The 25,557-nt window shown below is 41.8% G+C and overlaps 1 protein-coding gene and 2 long non-coding RNA genes across 5 annotated transcripts in view; 1 reads left to right on the top strand and 2 right to left on the bottom strand.

The window, feature by feature from the left end:
- Positions 1 to 2,274, bottom strand: part of LOC122559705 (ras-related protein Rap-1b) — a 71,361-nt gene extending 69,087 nt beyond the window's left edge. Inside the window, exon 1 of one of the 3 annotated variants that reach the window (XM_043709624.2) lies at positions 2,135 to 2,274. The gene's annotated coding sequence lies outside the window, so the exon portion shown is untranslated. The remainder of the gene's footprint in view (positions 1 to 2,134) is intronic. The other 2 variants (XM_043709623.2, XM_043709625.2) reach the window with 2 other exon arrangements.
- LOC148146749 (uncharacterized) overlaps positions 1,263 to 25,557 on the top strand; it is a 27,806-nt gene continuing 3,511 nt past the window's right edge. Inside the window, exon 1 of the long non-coding RNA XR_015760425.1 lies at positions 1,263 to 1,448. This is a non-coding gene — a long non-coding RNA (uncharacterized LOC148146749). The remainder of the gene's footprint in view (positions 1,449 to 25,557) is intronic.
- The window catches only part of LOC148146748 (uncharacterized), a 21,492-nt gene continuing 20,736 nt past the window's right edge, over positions 24,802 to 25,557 (bottom strand). Inside the window, exon 4 of the long non-coding RNA XR_015760424.1 lies at positions 24,802 to 25,518. This is a non-coding gene — a long non-coding RNA (uncharacterized LOC148146748). The remainder of the gene's footprint in view (positions 25,519 to 25,557) is intronic.

Here is a 25,557-nt window from a genome sequence, read left to right as displayed (position 1 = left end):
TCGTAACCCATTGTCCAGACATATTTTCAAGCTGTTAATCTATAAAAGGTAAAGAACTCCCAACAATATAAATTTTGTTCAATTAAATAGGAGACAGAAACCAACAGTAGGTCAAAATCCTGGAATTGTGGATCTATCTATAACACAGGGACTACAGCATTTCAAGACGACAGCTCACCTCCACATTCTAATGGGCAACTAGGGATGGGCAATAAATGCTGGCCATTCAGCAATGCCCACGTCCCTGTAGCCTCTGTCAAAAATTATATCCCTCACCCTGATAACTGAGGCTGAGCAGATTGTTCTCCGTCTTTATGCAATATTTGACAGATAAGTTCCAGCATCAGATCCCCACCATCCTGAAAGTCTATTTCCATTTCCATAACATCACCCAATTCACAGTCGCTTTCATAATCTAGAGGCCATTCATTACACTGCCCTAATTTACATAAAAGAATATTTACATTTATAAAACTCTTATGGGATGTGATAATTGTTATTGGCAAAAGTAACATGTATTGCTCATTCCAAATTACCCTTTTTCTCACTTCCCTACATTAGCTCCTGGTTAAGTAATGCCTCCATTTTATAATTCTCAACCTTGTTTTTAAATCCTTTCACAGTCTTAACCCTCTGCTTTTCTAATCTGACAACCTTACAACCTGCTCCACCATTTCTAACTTCTAGCATTCTCAATTTTAATTAGACCATTACTGACAGTTACTTCAGCTACCAAACTCTCAAACTCACCACATATTCAAGAATTTTTGTTTGCTATCATCCCAATGTTGGGATGTTGTACTCCTCAAAGGAACTACACAAATACAAGCAGTAGTGTTTCAATTGTTTCCAAGGTGGCTCAGAGTAAATAAATTCTCAATTTAAGTTGATCCTTCAGCTATCACATTCTTCACACAGGAAGTATACAACTTGCCATGCCTTCATCTCACGACTTACATATTTCACACATTATCGAGATCACTTCCTGCCATTTTAACATAAATAATGAGTTTGGCAAAACTTTCTCTCATTCTCCAACCGGAAGAAAAGCGTTACATTTTGATGTATTAACTTTGACAAAATCGAAGGCCAGTTTTGCAATGTTTTTCAAACCTTCCCAATATATCTGAGTAGACGTACACAACAAAAAAAAACCCAACACTCATTTCCACCACCCCAACACACATGCACGCAAACATGGGCATGTTTAAAACAAAACAGGCTTTCAGCGAATAACTTCCTTTTTGTTGGGGGGCGGGGAGGAGAGAATTCAAGAAGTATCCGATTTGAGAAAGACTGAAGAGCTAAAATGGTGCTAAATAATTAATATTTCAGCATTCGAGTTGGGATGCGGCTGAACGTTTGTGTGAAACAGTGCAGAGAGCCTGTGAATCAGCAGCATCCGCCCTGGCCACTGGATCCGCCTCAGGGGATACTATCCCACTAAGGTGGGGCTCTGCTTTACATTAACTTTAACAATATACCACAGTCAATTAGTGTCGACAAACAGTATCTATAAAACACATACCGGGGGAGGAAATCAAGTAGCAGAAGGGAAACATTAATTCTGAATAAAAAGAGAGGCAGCCGGTTTCTCCAAAGAGTCTGAAACATCTCAATGAATTAAAGTACAAGTTTTCGTTTCCGCTGCTGAACTTCAATCCGGCCCCGGGGGGTGGGCGGTGGTCGCGGCCCCAGGGGGATGCGCCGAGGTCGGAGCCCGAGCCCCGGAGGGATGGGCGGTGGTCGCTGCCCCCGAGGTGGGTGTTGGCGGACACCGGTCGATCTCAGTTTCCTCTCTCCATCCTCCCCCTCCCCGGATCGGGGCCCAGCAACGGGCATGTCCGACGCCAGCGGCCCGGGGTCGGGGGGAGACGCCACCGCCGCCGGTGCCTCCCGACAGAAAGCGTTCCGCCATCTTACAGACAGCGGCCGCCGCTCGTCCCATCCATCCCAGCCCCGCGGCCCTCCTCCTCCTCCTCCGCCGCCGGGCCGACGCCCTCCTCCGCTTCCCCCCCGGCCCCGCACTCGGTCTCCCGCAAGCCCACCCACCCCGGGTCACCTCAGTCATCCCTCGGACACCCACACCGGGCTTTTCCGCCTGAGGCCCGCTCCCGCGGGCGCTCTCACTCACCGGGCGCAGGAAGGGAATCGCTGTCGCTATCTCTCGCTGCGATATTGCGGCCGGCGGTCGCTCTGAAACCGCCTCCGCTCCCGATTCCGTCAGCGCCGGCGGCGGCCGCACACAGGCTCCCCTGACGTCAGGCGCAGGCGCTCTCCCACTGTCTCTGTCCATCCATCCCTCTGCTCAAACTGCACTTACCTCCATCCCTCTGTCTGTCTGTCCATCCATCCCTCTGCTCAAACTGCACTTACCTCCATCCCTCTGTCTGTCTGTCCATCCCTCTGTCTGTCTGTCCATCCATCCCTCTGCTCAAACTGCACTTCCCTCCATCCCTCTGTCTGTCTGTCCATCCCTCTGTCTGTCTGTCCATCCATCCCTCTGCTCAAACTGCACTTACCTCCATCCCTCTGTCTGCCTGTCCATCCCTCAGTCTGTCTGTCCATCCATCCCTCTGCTCAAACTGCACTTCGCTCTATCCCTCTGTCTGTCTGTCCATCCATCCCTCTGCTCAAACTGCACTTACCTCCATCCCTCTGTCTGTCTGTCCATCCATCCCTCTGCTCAAACTGCACTTCCCTCCATCCCTCTGTCTGTCTGTCCATCCCTCTGTCTGTCTGTCCATCCATCCCTCTGCTCAAACTGCACTTCCCTCCATCCCTCTGTCTGTCTGTCCATCCCTCTGTCTGTCTGTCCATCCATCCCTCTGCTCAAACTGCACTTACCTCCATCCCTTTGTCTGTCTGTCCATCCATCCCTCTGCTCAAACTGCACTTACCTCCATCCCTCTGTCTGTCTGTCCATCCATCCCACTGCTCAAACTGCACTTCCCTCCATCCCTCTGTCTGTCTGTCCATCCCTCTGTCTGTCTGTCAATCTATCCCTCTGCTCAAACTGCACTTCCCTCCATCCCTTTGTCTGTCTGTCCATCCCTCTGCCTGTCTGTCCATCCATCCCTCTGCTCAAACTGCACTTCCCTCCATCCCTCTGTCTGTCTGTCCATCCCTCTGTCTGTCTGTCAATCCATCCCTCTGCTCAAACTGCACTTCCCTCCATCCCTCTGTCTGTCTGTCCATCCCTCTGTCTGTCTGTCCATCCATCCCTCTGCTCAAACTGCACTTCCCTCCATCCCTCTGCCTGTCTGTCCATCCATCCCTCTGCTCAAACTGCACTTCCCTCCATCCCTCTGTCTGTCTGTCCATCCCTCGGTCTGTCTGTCCATCCATCCCTCTGCTCAAACTGCACTTCCCTCCATCCCTCTGTCTGTCTGTCCATCCCTCTGCCTGTCTGTCAATCTATCCCTCTGCTCAAACTGCACTTACCTCCATCCCTTTGTCTGTCTGTCCATCCATCCCTCTGCTCAAACTGCACTTCCCTCCATCCCTCTGTCTGTCTGTCCATCCCTCTGTCTGTCTGTCCATCCATCCCTCTGCTCAAACTGCACTTCCCTCCATCCCTCTGTCTGTCTGTCCATCCCTCTGTCTGTCTGTCCATCCATCCCTCTGCTCAAACTGCACTTACCTCCATCCCTTTGTCTGTCTGTCCATCCATCCCTCTGCTCAAACTGCACTTACCTCCATCCCTCTGTCTGTCTGTCCATCCATCCCACTGCTCAAACTGCACTTCCCTCCATCCCTCTGTCTGTCTGTCCATCCCTCTGTCTCTCTGTCCATCCATCCCTCTGCTCAAACTGCACTTTCCTCCATCCCTCTGTCTGTCTGTCCATCCCTCTGTCTGTCTGTCCATCCATCCCTCTGTTCAAACTGCACTTCCCTCCATCCCTTTGTCTGTCTGTCCATCCCTCTGCCTGTCTGCCCATCCATCCCTCTGCTCAAACTGCACTTACCTCCATCCCTCTGTCTGTCCATCCATCCCTCTGCTCAAACTGCACTTACCTCCATCCCTCTCTGTCCATCCATCCCTCTGCTCAAACTGCACTTACCTCCATCCCTCTCTCTGTCCATCCATCCCACTGTTCAAACTGCACTTCCCTCCATCCCTCTGCCTGTCTGTCCATCCCTCTGCCTGTCTGCCCATCCCTCTGCCTGTCTGTCCATCCATCCCTCTGCTCAAACTGCACTTACCTCCATCCCTCTGTCTGTCCATCCATTCCTCTGCTCAAACTGCACTTCCCTCGATCCCTCTCTCTGTCCATCCATCCCTCTGCTCAAACTGCACGTCCCTCCATCCCTCTGCTCAAACTGCACTTCCGTCCATCCCTCTCTCTGTCCATCCATCCCTCTGCTCAAACTGCACTTCCCTCCATCCCTCTGTCTGTCCATCCCTCTGCTCAAACTGCACTTCCCTCCATCCCTCTCTCTGTCCATCCCTCTGCTCAAACTGCACTTCCCTCCATCCCTCTCTCTGTCCTTCCATCCTCTGCTCAATCTGCTCTTCCCCATCCCTCTCTCAAACTGCACTTTCCTCCATCCCTCTTTCTGTCCATCCCTCTCTCAAACTGCACTTCCCTCCATTCCTCTCTCTGTCCATCCCTCTCTCAAACTGCACTTCCCTCCATTCCTCTCTCTGTCCATCCCTCTGTTCAAACTGCACTTCCCTCCATCTCTCTCTCTGTTCAAACTGCACGTCCCTCCATCCCTCTCTCTGTCCATCCCTCTCTCTGTTCAAACTGCACTTCTCTCCATCTCTCTCTCTGTTCAAACTGTACTTCCCTCTATCCCTCTGTCTGTTCAAACTGCACTTCCCTCCAACACTATGTTTAAACTGCACTTCCCTCTATCCTCCTCTCTGCTCAAACTGCACTTCCCTCCATCCCTCTCTCTGTCCATCCCTCTCTCTGTTCAAACTGTACTTCCCTCTATCCCTCTGTCTGTTCAAACTGCACTTCCCTCCAACACTATGTTCAAACTGCACTTCCCTCTATCCTCCTCTCTGCTCAAACTGCACTTCCCTCCATCCCTCTCTCTGTCCATCCCTCTGTTCAAACTGCACTTCCCTTCATCTCTGTCTGTCCATTCCTCTCCTTAAACTGTACTTCCCTCCATCACTGTCTTTATCCATCCCTCTCTCTCTGCCAATTCCTCTACAAACTGCACTTATCTCTATCCCTCACACTGTCCATCCCTTTCTTCAAACTTCGGCTTTCTACATCTATCTCTCATTCCAGCCTCCTCTCTGCCCAGCCCGCTCTTCAAACTGCACTTTTCTCCATCCTGTGTTGGAGCTTCACCAGGTTGACACCTTATTTTAAGGTATGCCTAGTGCTGCAGCTGGCATGCCTTCCTGCATCCTCCATGGAACCAGGATTGATCCCCTGATTGATGATAATGGAAGAGTGGGGGATATGCCAGGTCATGAGGTTTCAGATTGTGTTGGAGTATGATTCTATTGCTGCTAATGGCCCACTGAGCCTTGTGAATGCTGAGTCTCGAATTGCTAGATATGTTTAAAGCCTATCCATTTAGCTTGGTGATAATGCCATACAACACAATGTAAGGTATCCTCATTGTGAAGGCAGGACTTTGTCTCCACAATGATTCTATAGTGGTCACTCTTCCTGAAACTTTCATGTACACATATCTAAGGCAGGCCAATTTTTGAGTCTTATTGTTTCCCTTACTGTCTGCCGCAGCCCCAGTCTGACAGCAACGTCCTTTAGGTCTTGGCTGGTTCGATCAGTAGTGCTGCTGCTAAGCCATTATTGGTGGTAGACATTAAACCCCCCACATTCTATATCATTGACATCCTTAGGACTTCCTCCACCTGAATGTTCACCATGGAGAAGTACTAATTCAACACGCAAAGGGAGGACATTAAGCAGCAAAAAGTTTCCTTGTCCATGTTTGACTTGATAACATGAGATTTCATGGCATTCAGAGTCAACATTGATGACTGTAGGACAGCTCCCACGTTTGCCTGTCTGCTGGTTTTGTTCTGCCAATAGGACAGGACATATCCAGGGATAGTGATGGTGGTGTCTGGGGCATTGACCATCAGCATGACTATGTCAGGCAGTTTCTTGACCTGTCTATGAGACAGCACTCCTATTTTGCATTTTTGCAACAGTTTGGATGTTAGTAAAGGAGGATTTTGGAGATTCAACAGAGCTATGTTTGCCAGTAGCTAGGTCTATCTGGTTTTGTACCTTTTTTGAGACTTTCTAGCATTGGATATAATTGAGTTGGCTTGCTCAGCCATTTCAGAGGATAGTTGAAACTTATCCACATTATTCTAGGTCTATAGTCACATATAGAGCAGATCAGATAGGGATGCTGAATGATATACTGAATTGTCTATGTTGCCGTTTGCTGCTCAATTTGTTCTTAAAATTGTAATTTGTAATTATAAATATGATCTTGTGTATGACTTCAAGTATGGTTTGTTTCTTCACAAATTTACACAAAAAGATATTTCACTCACTCAGCAGCTTGGGGATAACCAAATTGAGGATTAATATAAATGGTATACTACATGCACTGTTCATCCCTTGACATTTGCTGGGAAGTCAGGATTGGGATTAGAAATGAAGGATTTGCTTTACTCCTCAGTACATATTATTTATCACAGTACTGAAAGTCAGCTTTCTTGTAACATAGAGAATTCCATTATTATTATTTGAGGTGAGAGTGACTGCCCTTGACATCAAAGGTAGTATTCACGAATGTATGATATCAAACAGCCACAGCAAAATTGGAGAGTCAATGGCAATCAGGGGAAATCTCTACTGATTGGAGTCATACCTAGCACAAAAAAAGGTGGTTGTGGTTGTTGTAGGTCAGTAATCTCAGTTCTAAGACATCTGTGTGGAAGTTCCTCAGGGTAATGTGTATTGGCCTAACCATCTTCAGCACTTTCATCAATAATCTTCTCAACATCATAATGTCGAAGTAGGAATGTTTTATGCTAATTGTACAACGTTCAGCACCATTTATAACATGTCTGATGTGGATGCATTCTCTGTCCATTTGCACTAAGACTTGGACAATATCCAGACTTGGGATGATAACTGGAAAGTAATATCATGCAATGACCATCTCCAACAATTAAGAATTTAACCATCATTCCTTGGTGGATCGCCCGTTATCAACATCCTACAAATTACCATTGTCCAGAAATATTTTAAAATACTTCAAAAATTTAGCACTTCTGTGGTGAGTAACTTACCTCCTGTCTCACCAAATGCCTGTCCACCATCTACAAGGAACTAGTCAGGCATGTCATGGAATACTTTCCAGTTGTTCAGATGAGTGCAATTGCAACAACACTCAAGTAGTTTGACACCATGTAGGACAATACAGCCGCTTAATTGGCACTTCCTCCACCATCTTCAAATTTCACTCCCTTCAATGCTGATGCACAGTGGCAGGAGTGTGTTCCATCTACAAGATGCATTTTAATAACTCACCAAGTCTTCCAAACTTCCAAACCCATGACCTTAACTATCTAAAAGGACAAGGGTTATTGTATGCAGTTTTGGGCTCCATATCCCAGGAAGGACGTACTGGTCCTAGTATGTGTTCAGAGGAGATTCATGAGAATGGTGCCAGGAATGAAAGGTTTAACATACGAGGAACATTTGAGGACTGGGTCTATACTTGATGGAGTTTAGAAGGATGAGTGGGGAATTTAATTGAAACATATGGAATACTGAATGGCTTGGAGAGAGTAGATGTTGGGAAGATATTTCCATTGGTAGGAGAAACTAGGACCCAAGGGCACAGGCTTAGACTAAAGGGAAGACCTTTTAGAATGGAGATACAGAAAAACTTGTTTAGTCAGAGATTGGTGAGTCTATGGAATTTATTGGCACAGAAGGCTGAGGAGGCCAGGTAATTGAGTATATTTAAGACTGAGATAGATAGTTTCTTGAGTATCAAGGGGATCAAGAATAATGGGGAGAAAATGGGAGAATGAGGTTGAGAAACGTATCAGTCATGATTGAATGGCTAAGCGGACTTGATGGGATGAATGGCCTAATTTCTGCACCTATGCCTTATGGTCTTATGGTCTTAACGTTAGCGGATACATGGGAATGCCACCATGTACAAGTTCCCCTTCAAGCCACATACCATCTTAACTTGGAACTCAATCCTGAACTCCCTTCCTAACAGCACTGTGGATGATGCTATAACCAAAGTCTTTGGCGGTTTAAGAAGGCAGCCTAACAACTTCTCCAGAGCAATTAAACTGCTGGCCTCACCAGAGATGCTCACATTTTACATACAAAGATGAAAACAAAGTTGTTTCCCATTGTAAAGGTTAACATTGGAGTCTTGCTGGAAATAAGGTCTGTTTCTGTACTGTCCATCTCTATCACTCTATAAGGTTTATGGGAAAACATGCAAATCATATGTATGATCGCTTGTTATTGATAGATTTTTATGATGGTAATTAAGATAGAATGTGGGGGAGGTGGTAGAGTAGTGGTCATGTCATTGGACTATAATCTAGAAGCCCCAGGATAATGTTCTGGGGATATGAGTTCAAATCCTTCCATAACAGATGGTCTGATACATATGGATGAAAATGGAATAGTGTAGGCTGGATGGGCTTCAGATTGGTTTCATAGGTCGGTACTACCGAAATGCCTGTACTGCTCTGTAATGTTCTACGTTCTAATTTCAATTCAATAACTGTTAGTCTTACATCAATTGTTGTCATAAGCCATCCGGTTCACTAATGCCCTTTAGGGACGAAAATCTGCTGCCCTTCCCTGGTCTGGCCTATATGTGACTGCAGACCCATAGCAATGTGATTGACTCTTAACTGCCCTCTGGGCAATAAAGTCTGGCCTAGCCACTGATATCCACATCCCATGAGCAATTTTGTTTCTTTAAATTCTAGGACAGGAAGCATTGCTACTATGTAACGTTGTTATGATCAGGTGAGGAGGGGCAAATTTGTTCCTTTCATTTCAGCATCCTCAATTGACTGTAAAAAGGTTTTAAATTTGTTTTTTCAGCATGCGTGAGTTTTTAAATTTACTTTAATTGAAATGTTCCACTAATCAAATTAAGGAGTCAATTGCAAGGTTTCCTTGAGAGAAAGAAAGAGAACTTTATTCCATTCTAGCCTGAAAAAAATAATAATGCACATGAAACATACATACACACAAATTTGTGTAACGTTTTAGAATCATAGAAGTATACAACATAAAAACAAGCTCTTTGGCTCAACTCATCCATGCCAAGCAGGTTTCCGAAACTAAACTATTCCCAGTTGCCTGTGTTTGGCCCATATCTCTCTTAACCTTTCCTATCCATATACCTGTCAAAATGTCTTTTAAATGTTGTAATTGTACTCACCTCTACCACCTCCTCTGGCAGGTTGTTCCACATCCGCACCTCTCTCTGTGTGAAAAAGTAGTCCCTCAGGTCACTCTTAAATCTTTCCCCTCTCATTATAAATCTATGTCCTCTCATTTTGGGCTATCCCTTATCCTGGCGTAAAGACGTTGGCTATTCACCTTATCTTTGTCTCTCATAATTTTATAAACCTCTACATGGTCACCCCTCACCCCTCATTGAAAAATGGGAGAGTCTCCTGAACAAAACAAGTATTAAGGATAGGCAGTTTAAAAATTTCTTAGAGACCTTCAGGTATTAGGTTTTAACGTAAAACCATGATTGTTTCACTGACGATTTGCATTGTTAGTAGTAGCAAAATCTGCAGATGTTGGGTTGGTGAATGGATATTTCTGCAATAATAAAAACAAAGAACTGTAAATGTTGAAATTTTGAAATACAAACAGAAAGTGCTCGAAAAAACTCAGTAGATCTGGCATCATCAATAGAGGGAGAAGCTGAGTTAACATTTCATAATATTGTTCTGACGATGCATACTTCTTTAATTTGAATTTTACCAGGCCTTGTTTTTTGAGAGGCTAAGAGAAAGTTCAAGGAAAGAGAGCTTTTCAATTCTGCTGGTATGAATCTAATTACATTCTATCTCTCTTGCTAAAAGCTGATGCTTGAAATATAGTTCTCTTGTATATTCTCATATCTGACTTCACTGTTTCTTGAAGCTCAATAATTTGCTTTCAGCACAAGTTATAAACTTCCAAAATGATCTTAATCAACCAGGAGCTACAGATCTGAGTTTTGCCTTTTTATGGCTTCATTGTCAAGTAAGTCTAATCACTGCCTTTTTATAAAAACATTAATTTGGGTTCAGACTAATTCTTGTTTATTAATTGGCTCAATCTGGTCAGGTGATCAATGCAGGCATCTTAAATTAGTGCTTTCTTTCTTTCAGAAAAACATTAATCCCTGAAAGATTCCAAGTAATAAAAATCAGATGATAGAAGTCGAAAATTTATAATCCATTTTTCCCACTGTCATAATAAGGCACAGCGTATTATTCTACTGCAATGTGAGTCTGTATCTTCTTAAGACCCAAAATCTATTTGCAATTAAATTCTTTAGTAATATTACAGTAATAAAAGAATACTACATTATTATTACGTGGTTAGCACAGTGGTTAGCACTGCTATCTCACAGTGTCACGGACATGGGTTTGTTTCCAGACTTGGGGGACTGTTTCTGTGGGTTTGCACATTCTCCCCAAGTCCATGTGAGTTTTTTCTGGGTGTTCTGATTTCCTGCCACAGTCCAAAGAAGTACAGGTTATGTGGATTGTCCATACTAAATTGCACTAAATACTATCGTGTCCAGGGATGTGCAGGGTTAGCCATGAGTAATATGAAATTACAGAGATACAGTAAAGGGAGTGGGATTGGGTGAGAATTTCTTTGGAGGGTTGGTGCAGGTTTGATGGGCCAAATGGACTCTTTCTGCACTGTAGGGATTCTCTGATTCTCTGAAAAGACTTCAAATGAGAGACAAGCATGGGAATGGTCACATACACTATAATGATACAAAGTTTCTGTGATTCACTGGATTACAAAATTATTCTGTACTGCATTTTATAGATTCTGCAAATTCTCAGGTCAATGTGTCCACATTTTTAGTCTATTCAACAGTAAGAATAACTCCTGTACAGTTTAATATTTTAGTACTTTTCATTAGAAAAACACAGTTTGTAAATTAAATATCACAAATTTAATTGAATCAGAGAATAGCATTCAGAAATTGGTAAAGCAAGTAAAGATAAAATTAGATCTAACTAAAATATTGATGCATCAGTCTCAAGGGTAGTAACAGTGAAGATAATGTATGATGTAAAATTAAATGAGGTGTTGCCAGTATTGTACTTTCTGGTTTAGTTTTTCAATGACATTATAATAATTCATCCATGAAAGTAATAGTTGCATACTAATCATCTGACCTCCTTTTATTGGTCTCCTTTATCTCCAACACAACTGGGAAGCAAGTTTTCAAAAGGTAGTTGTCAGTTTAAATCTATTTCAAAACCCTGTCAATGTTCCTAACATTGGATGCATACATTGCCTTAAAATTCATTGCAGCTGGGACAAACCTTAATTTACTGGTACATTAACATTTGAGTCTAAACAATATTTTCCCATGTTTTAAACATACTTAATTACCCTTGAATTAAATATATCACATGGCCATTTCTGAGGGCATTTAAGAGTCAGTTACATTATTCTAAGTGTGGAGTCTTATGTAGGAGAGCATGTTTCCTTCATGAAAGGACATTAGTGACCACTTCAATTTTATGATTCGGAGATGCCGGTGTTGGACTGGGGTGTACAAAGTTAAAAATCACACAACACCAGGTTATAGTCCAACAGGTTTAATTGGAAGCATTCCAATTAAACCTGTTTGACTATAACCTGGTGTTGTGTGATTTTTAACATCAATTTTAGTTTAACATCAATGATAGTTTCACTGCCACCATTATTGAATCTAGTTTTCAATCATTACTTGAATATACATTCAAACAGTGCCTTGGTAGCATTTGAATTCACCCCATCCCATGGCATTAGCCTAGGAACAGGATAACTAGTGCAGTGATATTAACAATATTCTACCACTTCCCCTCTTGTCTTTGGGCCAGCTTGGAACCATATCTACTATTGACTTGGCTGAAGGAATAGTATTGTAAATCCAAGTTTTAAGACAAGTCCAAATTATGTTGCACAATAAATTCCTTAAACAAGACAGAATTTAAAGCGAAGAAGACATAATAACCGAGTTGACATAACCATGGCATTTGAAGTTCAATGTAGGAAATGTCAGCTTGAATCACTACAGTTTGGATAAATTATAACTTTGGATCACAGAAATAAAAATCATTTAATGGAGAGAGGCTAGGAGATGGGTTATATGTGCGTGCATGTAATTAAAAGCCAGTGCAAAATATGACCAAAATATTAATAGTTTATCTTAAAAGGTTTGCAATTCCAAAGTAGAGATGCTTCAGTTGTGCAGAACTTTAATCAGAACCTATAATATAATCTGTTTTGGACAATTAACCTCAAGAAATTGTTATGTCACGGGGTAAACCCTCCTGCTAAATTTAAAACCAGCAACACAGAAAAGATTTATCCTGTGCAGTAATCTGTAAAAATTCGAGTGGCCAAGAAATATTTAAAGTAAAAATTAACAACTTTATTTCTTAAAGTATAACAGAGAATAATTAACTAACCACTATTTACAATTTCTTCCTCTAACATATCTTTTACCTTCCCTTCTATAATAGCAGTCTGATTAAACTCCAATTAAGATTTACATAACCACACTTCTTATCTCAAAACCGGGCAGCTTTCATTTTTCTATTCGGATCTTCCTGTGTCTTCTTTTCTTTTCCTTAGGAATTTCTTCATCACAGGTTACTGATTGAAAAGGTACTTTTAGGAGAGCTATTTTAGGCAGTCCGTTTACATGCTGGGCTTGTCAGTTCTCCTCTCAACTGTTCAATTTTCCCTGGTCTTATACCCTCAAAGCATCGGATTGTGTCATTGGTTTTTAAGTTTGTCAATATACTCAATTCAAACTGGATTGGAGTTTGATATTTTTCGGGGTATAATTTAAACTGATTGGCCAAATTCGAATTTGTTTTTGTCTCCAGGCAATGAGTTAATCGAGTTGTTCGATCAAGTGTTACATTGTTGCCTTATTGAGAACACTTAGTGCTGTGTCCTGTAGTTCTGCTGCTTTTAACTCTCTTAAAGTACACCCACATCTTCTTAACGACTACCCGTTAAGAAAAAGAAAAATGAAAAGATGGCATCATCTCTTTCTCTATTTTTAAAACACATTACCCTAACATACAGATAACTTTAATATAAGTTCACCTTAACATTTTCCCATATACCTATATATATTAAATAAAGACAAATCTTATCTAAACTCTATCAGTTAAATCTGCGATAATGCATCTGCGATTATATTCTTCCAACCCGCAACATGTATGATTTTGAAATGAAAAATCTGTAACATAAGACTCCAACAAAATAGACTCAAATTCTTATCTTTAAATCCGCAATAACGCATCTGCGTTAACGAATTTGATTTTGTCTCAAGGCAACAAGCTAATCGAATTGTTCGACCAAGTCTTACATTGTTGCCTTACTGAGAATGCATGGTGTTGTGCTCGTAGTTCTAAAGTACATCCACATCTTCATAAAAAAAAAAATTTGGTCTTGTAGGGACACAACATAGCATCACTAGAATGATGCCAAGCTTTAAAAAATTAAATTACAAGGACAACTGCAGAAATTTGGCATGAATTCCTTCTGTTTAGAAGGTAGATGAGTGAATTAATTAAGGTTTATGGATGCTTAAGAAATTTGATAAGGCAGATGGAGAGAAACTATGTCCTAGTAAAGAGTAATACAAAACAAGGAGACATCTTTGTTTTAGAATTAGAAAGACAGGAAGTGCTTGCAGAAGGATTTGAATCTAGTTCAAGACCAGCCAGCAGTCATGATTGTCAATAGTCAGTATTTGGATCCTTGTTATCAATGACTTTTTGAATGATCTAGAAACAAATATCAGAGAAATAATCTTCAAGTTTGCAGGTTGTAACAAGGAACATGGAAGTGCAATGGTAATAAATGAATCTCAACACTACAAACAACTGTAGATGAGCTGATGTATTAGACTTGCATTTAGTAAATTTTAAATTTTAATACAACTGACCACATAACGTTACTCCAACAGCTCTCTGCTGTGGAGGTAGGAAAATAAGTTTGGTAAAATAAGTTGTGAAGAGGACATAACAAGGTTGAAAGAGATATTGATAAAGTAAGTGAGCAGGCAAAGATGTGGCAAATGGACTCTAATGTGGGAAAGAGTAAAGTTACACATTTTGACAGGAAGAATAATAAATAATAACATTACTTAAATGGTGAGAGATTACAGAGCTCAGGTGATGAGGAATCTGGGTGTCCTCATGTACTTATCTGAAAAGATAAGTATGCATGCACACCAAATAAGTAGGAAAGCTAACAGAATGTTATCATTTATTGTGAGGGAAATTGTATACAAAAGTTGGTAGATTATGCTTCAGTGAACACCAGTGAAACCACATCTCCAACACTGTGTACAGTATTGTCGCCTTATTTAAGAATGTATATGCAATGGAGCTAGTTCAGATGAGGTCTACGAGACTATTACATGGAAAGGACAGATTGTCTTATGAGTCGAAGAGTGTGGTGCTGGAAAAGCACAGCTGGTCAGGCAGCAACCGAGGAGCAGGAGAATCGACGATTCGATCATAAGCCCTTCATCAGGAATGAGGCTTGTGGCCCAAGGGGGCTGGGAGATGAGGGGGGTGGGGCTGGAGGGAAGGTAGCTGGGAATGTGATAGGTAGAAAATGATGGGGGTGAAGGTGATAGCTCGGAGAGGAGGGTAGAGCGGATAGGTAGGAATGAAAATGGACAGGTCGGACAGTTCAAGAGGCTGGTGCTGAGTTGGAAGGTTGGATCTGGGATAAGGCAGAGGAGGGGAAATTAGGAAACTGGTGAAATCCACATTGATTCCCTGTGGTTGGAGGGTCCCAAGGCAGAAGATAAGGTGTTCTTCCTCCAGACGTTGGGTGGTTAGGGTTTGGCAGTGGAGGAGGCCCATGACTTACATGTCCTTGGCGGAGTGGGAGGGGGAGTTAAAGTGTTCAGCCACTGGGCAGTGGGGTTGTTTAGTGCATTCCAACTTGCAGAACGTTCAGAGAACATCTGTGGGACACACGCAGTAAACAACCCCACCGCCCTACCCTATCACTCTGCCAAGGAAATGCAAGTCCGATACCTCCTGACCGGCTGTGCTTTTCCAGCACCACTACTTCAACTGATCTCCAGCATCTGCAGTCCTCAGTTTCTCCTCCAGGTTGTCTTATGATGAAAGGTTGGACAAAGTAAGCTTGTACCTGCTGGAGTTTAAAAGAGTATGAGATGACTTGATTAATACACATGAAGTCCTAAAAGGTCTTGACAGGGTAGATGTGCAGAAGATATTTCATCTTCTTGGAGAAACTAGTTGGGGCCTGTTTAGAAATTTGTGATAGACATATTCAAAACCATGAGGGTTCTAGACAGAACACATAGGGATAAGCTATTCCCACTTGTGAAAGGATCACGAATAAGAGAGTACAGACTTAAATAAACTGGCAAAAGAAAGAAAAGTGACATGTTATTCCTGTCCTACAGGGTCACAAGATCTGTTGTGGGTGTTCATAGACCGAATAGACTAGTTCTGGATTCACAAGTCTTTGGGCACACACGGAAAAACGTCCTATGAATTAGTGGGATCTGCAGGACAGGATTGGTTTCCTTTCCCTGCCATCTCTGTGAAATGATCTTCCTTATCATTCAGGCATTTAGACTCAAAGCATGATGCAGCTTGATTACGATTTTGACTGATTTCTAGCAATCCCTTTCCAGTTATTAACGTCAATCCCTCCAAATTTCAACGAGAGCTGCAGTGTATCTTTATAACGTTTTCTTTGAATTTTGGCCATTTGAGAATTGAAAAAACAGGACTTGTTAGGGAGAGATTATTTTCAATCATCTTAACGCAGTATCTGGTCTAAATTGTTGATTTTACTGGAGTTTTGTCTGAAAGTTTATGAAACTGGCTTCATGGTTTTGCAATCCTCTCAGTGAATCTGGAGGGTGCGGGGAAGTCAATTGCTGGTAGAATTTTTCGAGACCTCTTATGATAGTTACAACTGTCATACTCCTTAAGTTAGAGAAGGTGGTGTGTGTTTGGAGAGAAGGAGAGTTATTTTGCCTCCCAAATTTGTAGGAGCAGTGCATGGTGTCTTCCAACTAGCTTTGAAGACTTCTGCTGAAATATCGCGTGGCTGCAGACTTTATTGTTTTTCTCACTGGTTGTAGGTTTACCCATTAGAAGATGATTCACCTGTGAATTTTTCCACAGGATACTGGAAGCAGCCCAAAGAGTATCAACTGTCACTATGGATTCATAATTGAAGAATTGTTAGAAATGTTGTTTCCAGGTTTGACTGATGGAATTGCCATCCTGAAAACAGAGGGAGAGAGAAAAAAAGAGACACTCTCCTGTCAGTGAAATGGAGTTTGTTCATTTGACCTGAAATTCACGTGGTGTCTCAGCCTTTGTGCACCAGCGAATGTTTGACATGAAATAGAAATGTATATTGTGAATATAATCTGTAAGTGTAAATGTAATGAGGCATCCCAGCATGCTACATACTGTATTGAAAGAAACTGAAATGTGTTGCAATTTATGTAATGTTAAGTGTGAATTATATGCGTACTTCTACAAATTGTTTATAAACAAAGTAGATCTTATGAAAATAACTTTAAAACTACAAATGAGCAAAGTAACCCTTAGCCTGCAGTGCAGAACTTCACTGCATCAGCAACCCCTCTCCCCCAAATAAGGCTGCCAAACTCAACAGAAACTGGTATTCTTTCCTCTCGCTCCATTTCAATGGCAAAGGCATTGATCCTGGTCTCTTCTAATTCCCTGAATGTTTAATGGGTAAAGGTACCTCAGTCCTTAGCTCTGATTCAGTGTGTAGCTATATTTGGTTATGGTATGTAGATTTCTATTTCTATTGGTAGTGGTCCTCTTGCTCTTTGTTTTTGTGGGGTGTAGCTTTCTCTCCTGTCAGCTTCCTCTCCATCTCTGAGTCAATATGAAGCTATCCTTCTCTTTCTGTGTTTTAGACAATTTTATTGTTCTCTCTGTCAGTTTGTATCGCTCTCAGTATATATGTCTTTCTTTCTGTCAATGTGTATCTTCCTCTGTCAGTGTGCAGCTCTTTTCAGGCATATGCCTGAAACATCGATTCTCTTGCTTCTTGGATGCTGCCTGACCTGCTATGCTTTTCCAGCACCACACTCTCGACTTTGATCTTCAGCATCTGAAGTCCTCATTTTTTCCCAGTGTGTAGCTCTCGCTGTCTCTGCGTTAGTGCAGTTTTCTCCTACTTTATGAGTGTAGTTCTCTTGTTCTTTTGGACTGTTAACGCTGAAGTGTTTTGTTGTATGCACAAATAGTAATAAGAACAATTTGGACTGACCAGAGGGTGGAGCTTCCTGTGAAGAATTGTTACTGAGGATTGTACAGAAGTTTAGCACCCTTTGCAGAATTACTTTTCAGAAAACGGAAATAAATGCATGAAGAGTTTGAATTTGAGCCAGCAATATGAAATTATTACTACACCAGGTAAAAAGGTCATATGGGATTATTTTAATTGAACCAGCTAGTCAAGAAATGGTGGTTTGGAGACAGCAGGGTGGTTTTAGAATTCCCAACTCAAGCTCGACATAATCCAGGATATGTCATGGAAAATCACAGCATGCCTCCATGCGTGAAGTTTTTCACTGGTCCAGTTTCCCATCTACCCCACCTTAACACCCCACTTCCCTTGACTGTTGTCCCAGCTCCTTTCTCTCCCAAGCAACAACTGATATTTTTAAATGTTGAATTCTGGCTTCCAACATGAGTTATGTTCAATGTTCCAACATTAGAGAACGCAAATAAAATACTTAGTCTGGACTGAGTGAAGTGCATCAAATGTGGCAACAACAACAGGTGATGTGATGTAAAACATTATAAATTCCTTTGACAGTCTTCCTAATTCAGAGATGTGAATAATTTAACTAACAGCTTTCACAGGCAAACAAATTTCAACATGGATACAGAAAACTGTGTCTGTCCATCTTGCCTTGGACTGATCTACTTGAAGTAGCACATGTTTGAAATATCAATATTTAGCTATTTTAATCTCGCTCCCTTTCTAATAGCAAAAACCACCAGAGCCTGTATGCTCCGCCCTAACACAACTTGCAGCACATAACTAAGACAGAAGTGCAACCACAGAATTGTAGTACAGTAAGGCCTAGGTCTGTGCCTGTTGGTGAGCTCACTCAGTACTACTGTACAGTTTACATCTTGGTCAAATTGAGGATCTGCAGCTTTCTAAGTACAAAGTGAATGCTTTGCTTTTTAAAATCTCCCATATGGCTTTTAAAAACGAATAGAGGTTGAGATCAAGTCCAGTACTCCTTGAGACATTTTAGGTGTATTGACAACCCCAGACTAAGCCATGAAGTGCTTTTACCAAATATCACTTTGGCAGCACTGAAGAAACCATTTGTCAATGAGTTATTGGATATCCCACATTCTTTCTATCTGTTGTTTATTCTTTACTTTGTGGGTTTAATGCTGAATCGCTGCCTTCAGCTAAAGTTGTTTCTCTTGAGGGGTGGTTAATTTTACAATCTGCAAAACCTCTGTGCTTGTTCCTGTCCTGTGATCTCTTAGTCTCTTTATCTAATCAGTCACAATGTTCCCTAATAGACAGACCAAGGACTTCTTTGCAGGTATTATGCTGGAATTTAGCACTGAGTAGGCACTATGGACTGTAGGCACTGATTTGGCACAGAGTAGGGCAATGATTTGCTGGCTGAGAGGAGTCACCTTGGAAGATATTTGAGGTCTTCAATGGCAATGTTCTTGGCACTTTGCTTCTGTTGTCTCCATTACTTCAGATTGGGGCTTATGTAGATGATAGTTAGTCAAGTCAGTGATCAGAAGTTGTCCATACCTATCATGGTGTAGGTGATGTGGTCAGTTCTGCCATCCTTTGCTCAAATGTGATGGAGTTGAGCAAGCACTAGTGTTTTGACTGTGGTGTTGCGTGGTCGTGTTTGTCTTGCTGATGGAAAAACATTGTCGATTATCATAAAATTATGTCATATATATTTTGTCAGGATGGGGACACTGTCAGAGTTTGCTTTTCCCACTCCTTCCTTGCCCGTCACACTCATCCAGAGATTTCCGACTTTAATATGGAAACCACCACAAATTATCAGTTTGGTACCGAGATTAGGGGGCTGGATTATTTACAGTTTGTATAGAATGCCTACTTGGCTTCATCTATTGTTGCCTGAAGGGCAGGAGCGTATGTGCTGATGACACAGGCATGTTGCATTCTCATTAAGGTGAGCTGGGCAATCATAGCACTCAATTATTCCTGAGGAGGAGTCACTGAGGTACCAGACAAGTTTTACTTTTACAAAGCCCATTGGGTGGAGGTATCCAATTTCAGTCATTACACTTGAGTGTGTACATTGTGTTTGTATGTGTGCTCACTCAGAAACTGAGCTCTGGGCCACGAATGAATTGTTTCCAAAGCATATGAGAAAATGGGTTTTTGACACCCAGAAAACTATGGACTTCTTCCAATTGCCTCCCACACACAATACCTTGCCAGTCAATTAAGGTTAATGTGAAGTCATAGAACATATAGAAAATAGAATGTCAGTGCGCCGTACAGGTCTTTCAACCCTCGCAGTTGCACCAACCTGTGAAATTAATCTGATGCCCATCTAACCTACACCATTCCATTATTATCCATACATATGTCCAATGCACATTTAAATGCCCTTAACGTCGGCGAGTCTATTACTGTTGCAGGCAGGCCGTTCCACACCCCTACTACTTTCTGAGCAAAGAAATGACCTCTGATATCTGTCATAAATCTATCACCCTTCAATTTAAAGCTATGTCCCCTCATGTTAGCCTTCACCATTCGAGGAAAAAGGCTCTCACTGTCCACCCTATCTAACCCTCCAATTATCTTGTACATCTCAATTAAGTCACCTCTCAACCTTCTTCTCTCCAACGAAAACGCCTCAGTTCCCTCAGACTTTCCTCGTAAGATCTTCCTCCCATACCAGGCAACATCCTAGTAAATCTCCTCTGAACCCTTTCCAAAGCTTCCACATCCTTCCTAAAATGTGGTGACCAGAACTGGACGCAGTAATCCAGGTGCGGCCTTAGCAGTGTCTTGTACAGCTGAAGCATGACCTCGTGGCTCTGAAATTCAATCCCCCTATCAATGAACGCCAAAATACCATATGCCTTCTTAACAACCCTATCAACCTGGGTGGTAACTTTCAGAGATTTATGCACTTGGACACCGAGATCTCTCTGTTCATCTACGCTGCCAAGAATTTTACCATTAGCCCAGTACTCTGCATTCCTGTTACTTCTTCTGAAATAAACTACTTCACACTTTTCCGCATTAAACTCCATTTGCCACTTCTCAGCCCAGCTCTGCATCTTATCTATGTCCCTCTGTAACCCACAACATCCTTTGTCACTATCTACAACTCTGCCTACCTTAGTGTCATTCACAAATTTACTAACTCATCCTTCTACGCCCACATCCAGGTCATTTATAAAAATGACAAACAGCAGTGGCCCCAAAACAGATCCTTGCGGCAGACCATTGGTAACTGAGCTCCAGGATGAACATTTCCCATCAACCACCACCCTCTGTCTTCTTTCAGCTAGCCAATTTCTGATTCAAACCGCTAAATAACCTTCAATCCCGAAACTCCGTATTTTGTGCAATAGCCTACCATGTGAAACCTTATCAAACGTCTGACTAAAGTCCATATACACCACATCAACTTCTTTACCTTCATCCACCTGTTTTGTCACCTTATCAAAGGACTCAGTAAGGTTAGTTAGGCACAACCTACCCTTCACAAAACCGTGTTGACTATCCTAATCAAATTATTTATTTCCAATGATTATAAATCCTATCTCTTATAACTTTTTCCAACACCTTACCCACAAGCTCACTGGCCTATAATTACCAGGGTTGTCCCGATTCCTCTTCTTAAACAAAGGAACAACGTTTGCTATCCTCAAGTCTTCTGGCACTACTCCTCTCGACAATGATGACATAAGGATCAAAGCCAAAGGCTTTGCAATCTCCTCCCTGGCTTCCCAGAGAATCCAAGGATAAATCCCATCTGGCCCAGGGGTCTTATCTATTTTCAAACTTCTAAAATTGCTAAAACCTCCTCCTTGTCAACCACAATCCCATAAGTTTTCTTCTTTCTCTTGATAAGAGCTTCAACTTCTTTAGTAAACCATGGCTCCCTCTCTCAACAACTACCTCCATGACTGATAGGTATATATTTATCATGGACCCACAGTAGCTCTTCCTTAAATAAGCTCCATATTTCAAGTGTGTCCATCCCCTGCAGTTCCCTTCCCCATCCTATGCATATTAATTGTTTCCTAATCGCATCATAGTTGCTTTTCCCCTAGTTATACCGCTTTCTTTGCAGTATATAGCTATCCCTGCCCATTGCTATTATAAGCTGGAAATGTGTTGCTGGAAAAGCGCAGCAGGTCAGGCAGCATCCAGGGAACAGGAGAATCAACGTTTCGGGCATAAGCCCTTCTTCCTGAAGAAGGGCTTATGCCCGAAACGTTGATTCTCCTGTTCCCTGGATGCTGTCTGACCTGCTGCGCTTTTCCAGCAACACATTTCCAGCTCTGATCTCCAGCATCTGCAGACCTCACTTTCTCCCCATTGCTATTATAAGCATAACCGAAAAGTGCTCACCTACCTCCAAATCTAACACCTGGCCGGGTTCATTTCCCAGTACCAAATCCAATATGGCATCGCCCCTTGTTGGCTTATCTACATACTGTGTCAGAAACCCTCCTGCACACATTGAACAAAAACTGACCCATCTGAACTATTTGAACTATGGTATTCCCAGTCAATATTGGGGAAGTTAACGTCCCCCATAACAACTACCCTGTTACTCTCACTTCAATTGAGAATCATCTTTGCTATCCTTTCCTCTACATCCCTGTAACAATTCAGAGGCCTATAGAAAACTCCCAACAGAGTGACCTCCCTTCCTGTTTCTGACCTCAGCCCAAACTACCTCAGTGGATGAGTCCGTAAATGTTATCTTAGCTGCTGTAATATTACCCTTGATCAATAATGCCACCCCCCCCACCACCCCCTTTAACCATCTTCTCTGTTTTTACTGAAACATCTAAATCCCAGAATTTGCACAACCATTCCTGTCTCTCCTCTAGCCGGGTCTCTGAAATGGCCACAACATCGAAATCCCAGGTACCAACCCATGCTGCAAGTTCACCCACCTTATTCCGGATGATCCTGGCACTGAAGTACACACATTTCAAACCAACATTCTGATTGCCGGTACCCTCTCGTGAACTTGTAGCCCGATCCCTCACAACCCTCAACCTCCTGTACAATGGAACTACAACTCAGGTTCCCATTCCCCTGCTGCATTAGTTTAAACCACCGCTCACCCCCGAAGAACATTAGCAAATTTGCGCCCCCCCAGGATATTGGTACCCCTCTGGTTCAGGTGAAGACCATCCTGTTTGACGAGGTCACACCTTCCCCAGAAAGAGCTCCAATTATCCAAGAATCCAAAACCCTCCCTCCTGCACCATTCCTGCAGCCAAGTCATGGAAAATAGCCCACTTTTTTCTGATGTTGGGAGCCCCCTCTTGGCATCCATTTTCCAAATCTCTCTTTATACTTGCCAATGATACCAACATAGCATAAATTTGTATCTACTGTAAAACAACTGGCCGACCGAAATCCATCCAGTGGGTTAGCAAAAGAGTACAGTTTTGTTCAGGCAGCTATCAGCAAATTTCCAAATAGTCTGGATTGTCACCATGATGGAGAATATCTCTGCCATTCAGAAAGTGCCAGAAGTCATTAGGAATCCCAAGCCCCACTCTTGAACACAGATTTCTCATTTTTGCAGGAATAAGTTGAGTGGTCTAGTTTGCACACGCCTGATTCCTACAGGCAGCTGACTATTTAAATGGAGTCCCTGGTGTCTGGAATTTGGAGTGCGAAGATTAGACCCAGGGATGTGTAGGCCTGCTCTCAGTGCATTTCTTTTGAATAGCCAGCAAACCTCTTTGGAAATTTGAGATTCCTATGTGGGTAAGGTAGGGTACTTCAAAACTCCTTTGGTTGCAGGGATATTAGATATCCTTTCATGAGGGAGGGAGAATCAGGTGTTGTTTACTGAGGAGAAGCTTGGGGAATTGTAAAATTTGTCAAGACTTGTCATGACACAAGTTTTGACCACTCAAGAACTGTTAATTTTTTAAAAATATATAAATGAGGAACTTTTCTCAATAGAATGTACTAGGCAGTAGAGAACATTAAGTAATAGAACTATATTTTTTTTGCATGTGTATTTGTGGATATTTAGTAAGTATTCATGGCAGGTGAAGGGAGAAGGGATGGTGCAGGAAAGTAGATGCTATTTTGCATGGGGGGTCAAGGTCTATGGGAGTGGACAGAGACTTTTGGGGTGCACGGGATGGATGGGTGGGGCATGCGGGTGAAGGGAGTGAAAGATGAGTATGAAAAACATTTTAAATTTCTTCCCTTTTGGAGAAGCAATATATCGCTTTGGATCTTGTCCCAAGACATCTTTGTTGAGGCAAGGCCTCAATCATTGGCAATGTGAAGAGGTATGATTGTGCACAAAGCACTGAGATAGCCAAGGCTATCAAGAAACTGTTCAAAACAATGTTAAAAAATTGCTAGGTATTTCAGAGTACCTGTTCACACCAATTATTATCAAATTTGTGCTGCTTGATTGATTCCTTAAACTATCATTTTCACAGTAAGCATTTGAGCATTTAGATGGAACACTTCCAACCGCTTTATTGAATGTTAAGCCAAGGGAATAAACATTCAAGTGATATATTTGTTTGCACTTGGGACTGATTGAAGGAATTTCAATGTATTAAGATTTTTGTTATTACTCAGAATATTTTCTCCTAATGCTGAAATTATCAATAGATACTGTTAACATGCCTCCTGAGATTCGCCCATGGTAGGTACTAGATGAGTTGTCATAGAGAGGGAAGAGAAATCATGTGACTTTGGCAGGTAATTTCAAGATGGTATGAGATTGCACGTGTTCAACTTTTGAGATTAGACTCAAAAATGTTGGCGAGACTGGCAAAATTGAAGCAGCAATTATTCATTAATATCTGTGGGAAAGTTGTCAAAAATAAGTGTTCTTTTTAAAATACATATTATAAAATGTAAGTAAAATATTAGATTCCTTATTCCTGTGTCCATGAAATTATTGAGGCTGAATTATATAGGCTTTTGATAGACAAGGGAGTCAGGGGTTATGACAGTAGACAGGAAAGTTGAGCTGAAACCACGATTAGATCATGATCTTATTGAACATTGTAGCATGTTTGAAGGACCGATGATCTACTTCTGTTCACAAGTCCTAAGTCCTCTTTTCCTATGTTAAGCCTGCATAGGTTTATAAAGAAATATCATTATAGAATGTGCAATGGCATAATTTCTCTGGTGTGAAAGAATGTAACACTGGATAGCATAAATTAATTAACTTTTTGAATGCTGCAAACTATATGTAATGTTTGAATAATGTAATATGTGTCTCAATGAATACACATATATTTTACACCATTTTATTTAATAGAGAAAATGTAAAAGCAAAAAGCTCAGAATAAGAATTTAAAAAGAAAAATATAATCATAATAAATAGAGAATGGGAAGGCACAGATTCAAAGTAATTAGTAAAGAAGCAAAAGTGATATGAGGAAACACATTTTCACAGAGAGAGTGATTAATGTTTGAACTGTAGAGTGTGATGGAGCATTCAAAATAGCATTAGATCATTATTTGAAAAGGAACACTGTGCTGGGTTACAAAGCAAATGTTCACAAGGAGAGATGCTCTTTTGGAAAGCTGGTACATACACAATGGGCTGAATGGCTTTATTCTGAACTGTAATAGTTGTGATCCGTAAATCATAGGACTGAATTATACCATGAATGTCACGCTTCTATGGTGCAGCTCTCATGTTCAACAAGAGCAGAAATACATGCCAATGTCAAAATCTTCTGGGATTCCCATGGCTGGTGTCATATTTAAACCTCAACTGTACACCTGGTTGATTGCTGCATGTGTAGGAGTACCAATCCAAGTTGCAGAATGGGAAGAATTGCCCCAAATCTTAACTCTATTGCAGGTGACAGATGTAATTTGGCACCCACAATTTGCAGACAGAGACCTAGTTGTCCTGGTGGATGGGGTGATAAGGACAAGGGCCATCCTCTTCCATCAGGACTATGTGGGGAGACATTGGTACCAGTCCTTCACAAGCCGATCTGAAGCTTCCCCCAGAGTCACTCCATGGTCCAGAGGAATTCTTAGAAATACAAGAAGAAGGTTTAATAACTTTCTGTGC

Source organism: Chiloscyllium plagiosum, unplaced genomic scaffold (assembly GCF_037043375.1).
Source record: "Chiloscyllium plagiosum isolate Xiang-an unplaced genomic scaffold, Cpla_swu_hap1 HiC_scaffold_19, whole genome shotgun sequence".
Lineage (NCBI taxonomy): Eukaryota > Metazoa > Chordata > Chondrichthyes > Orectolobiformes > Hemiscylliidae > Chiloscyllium > Chiloscyllium plagiosum.
This window is presented reverse-complemented; position numbering and strand designations above follow the sequence as displayed.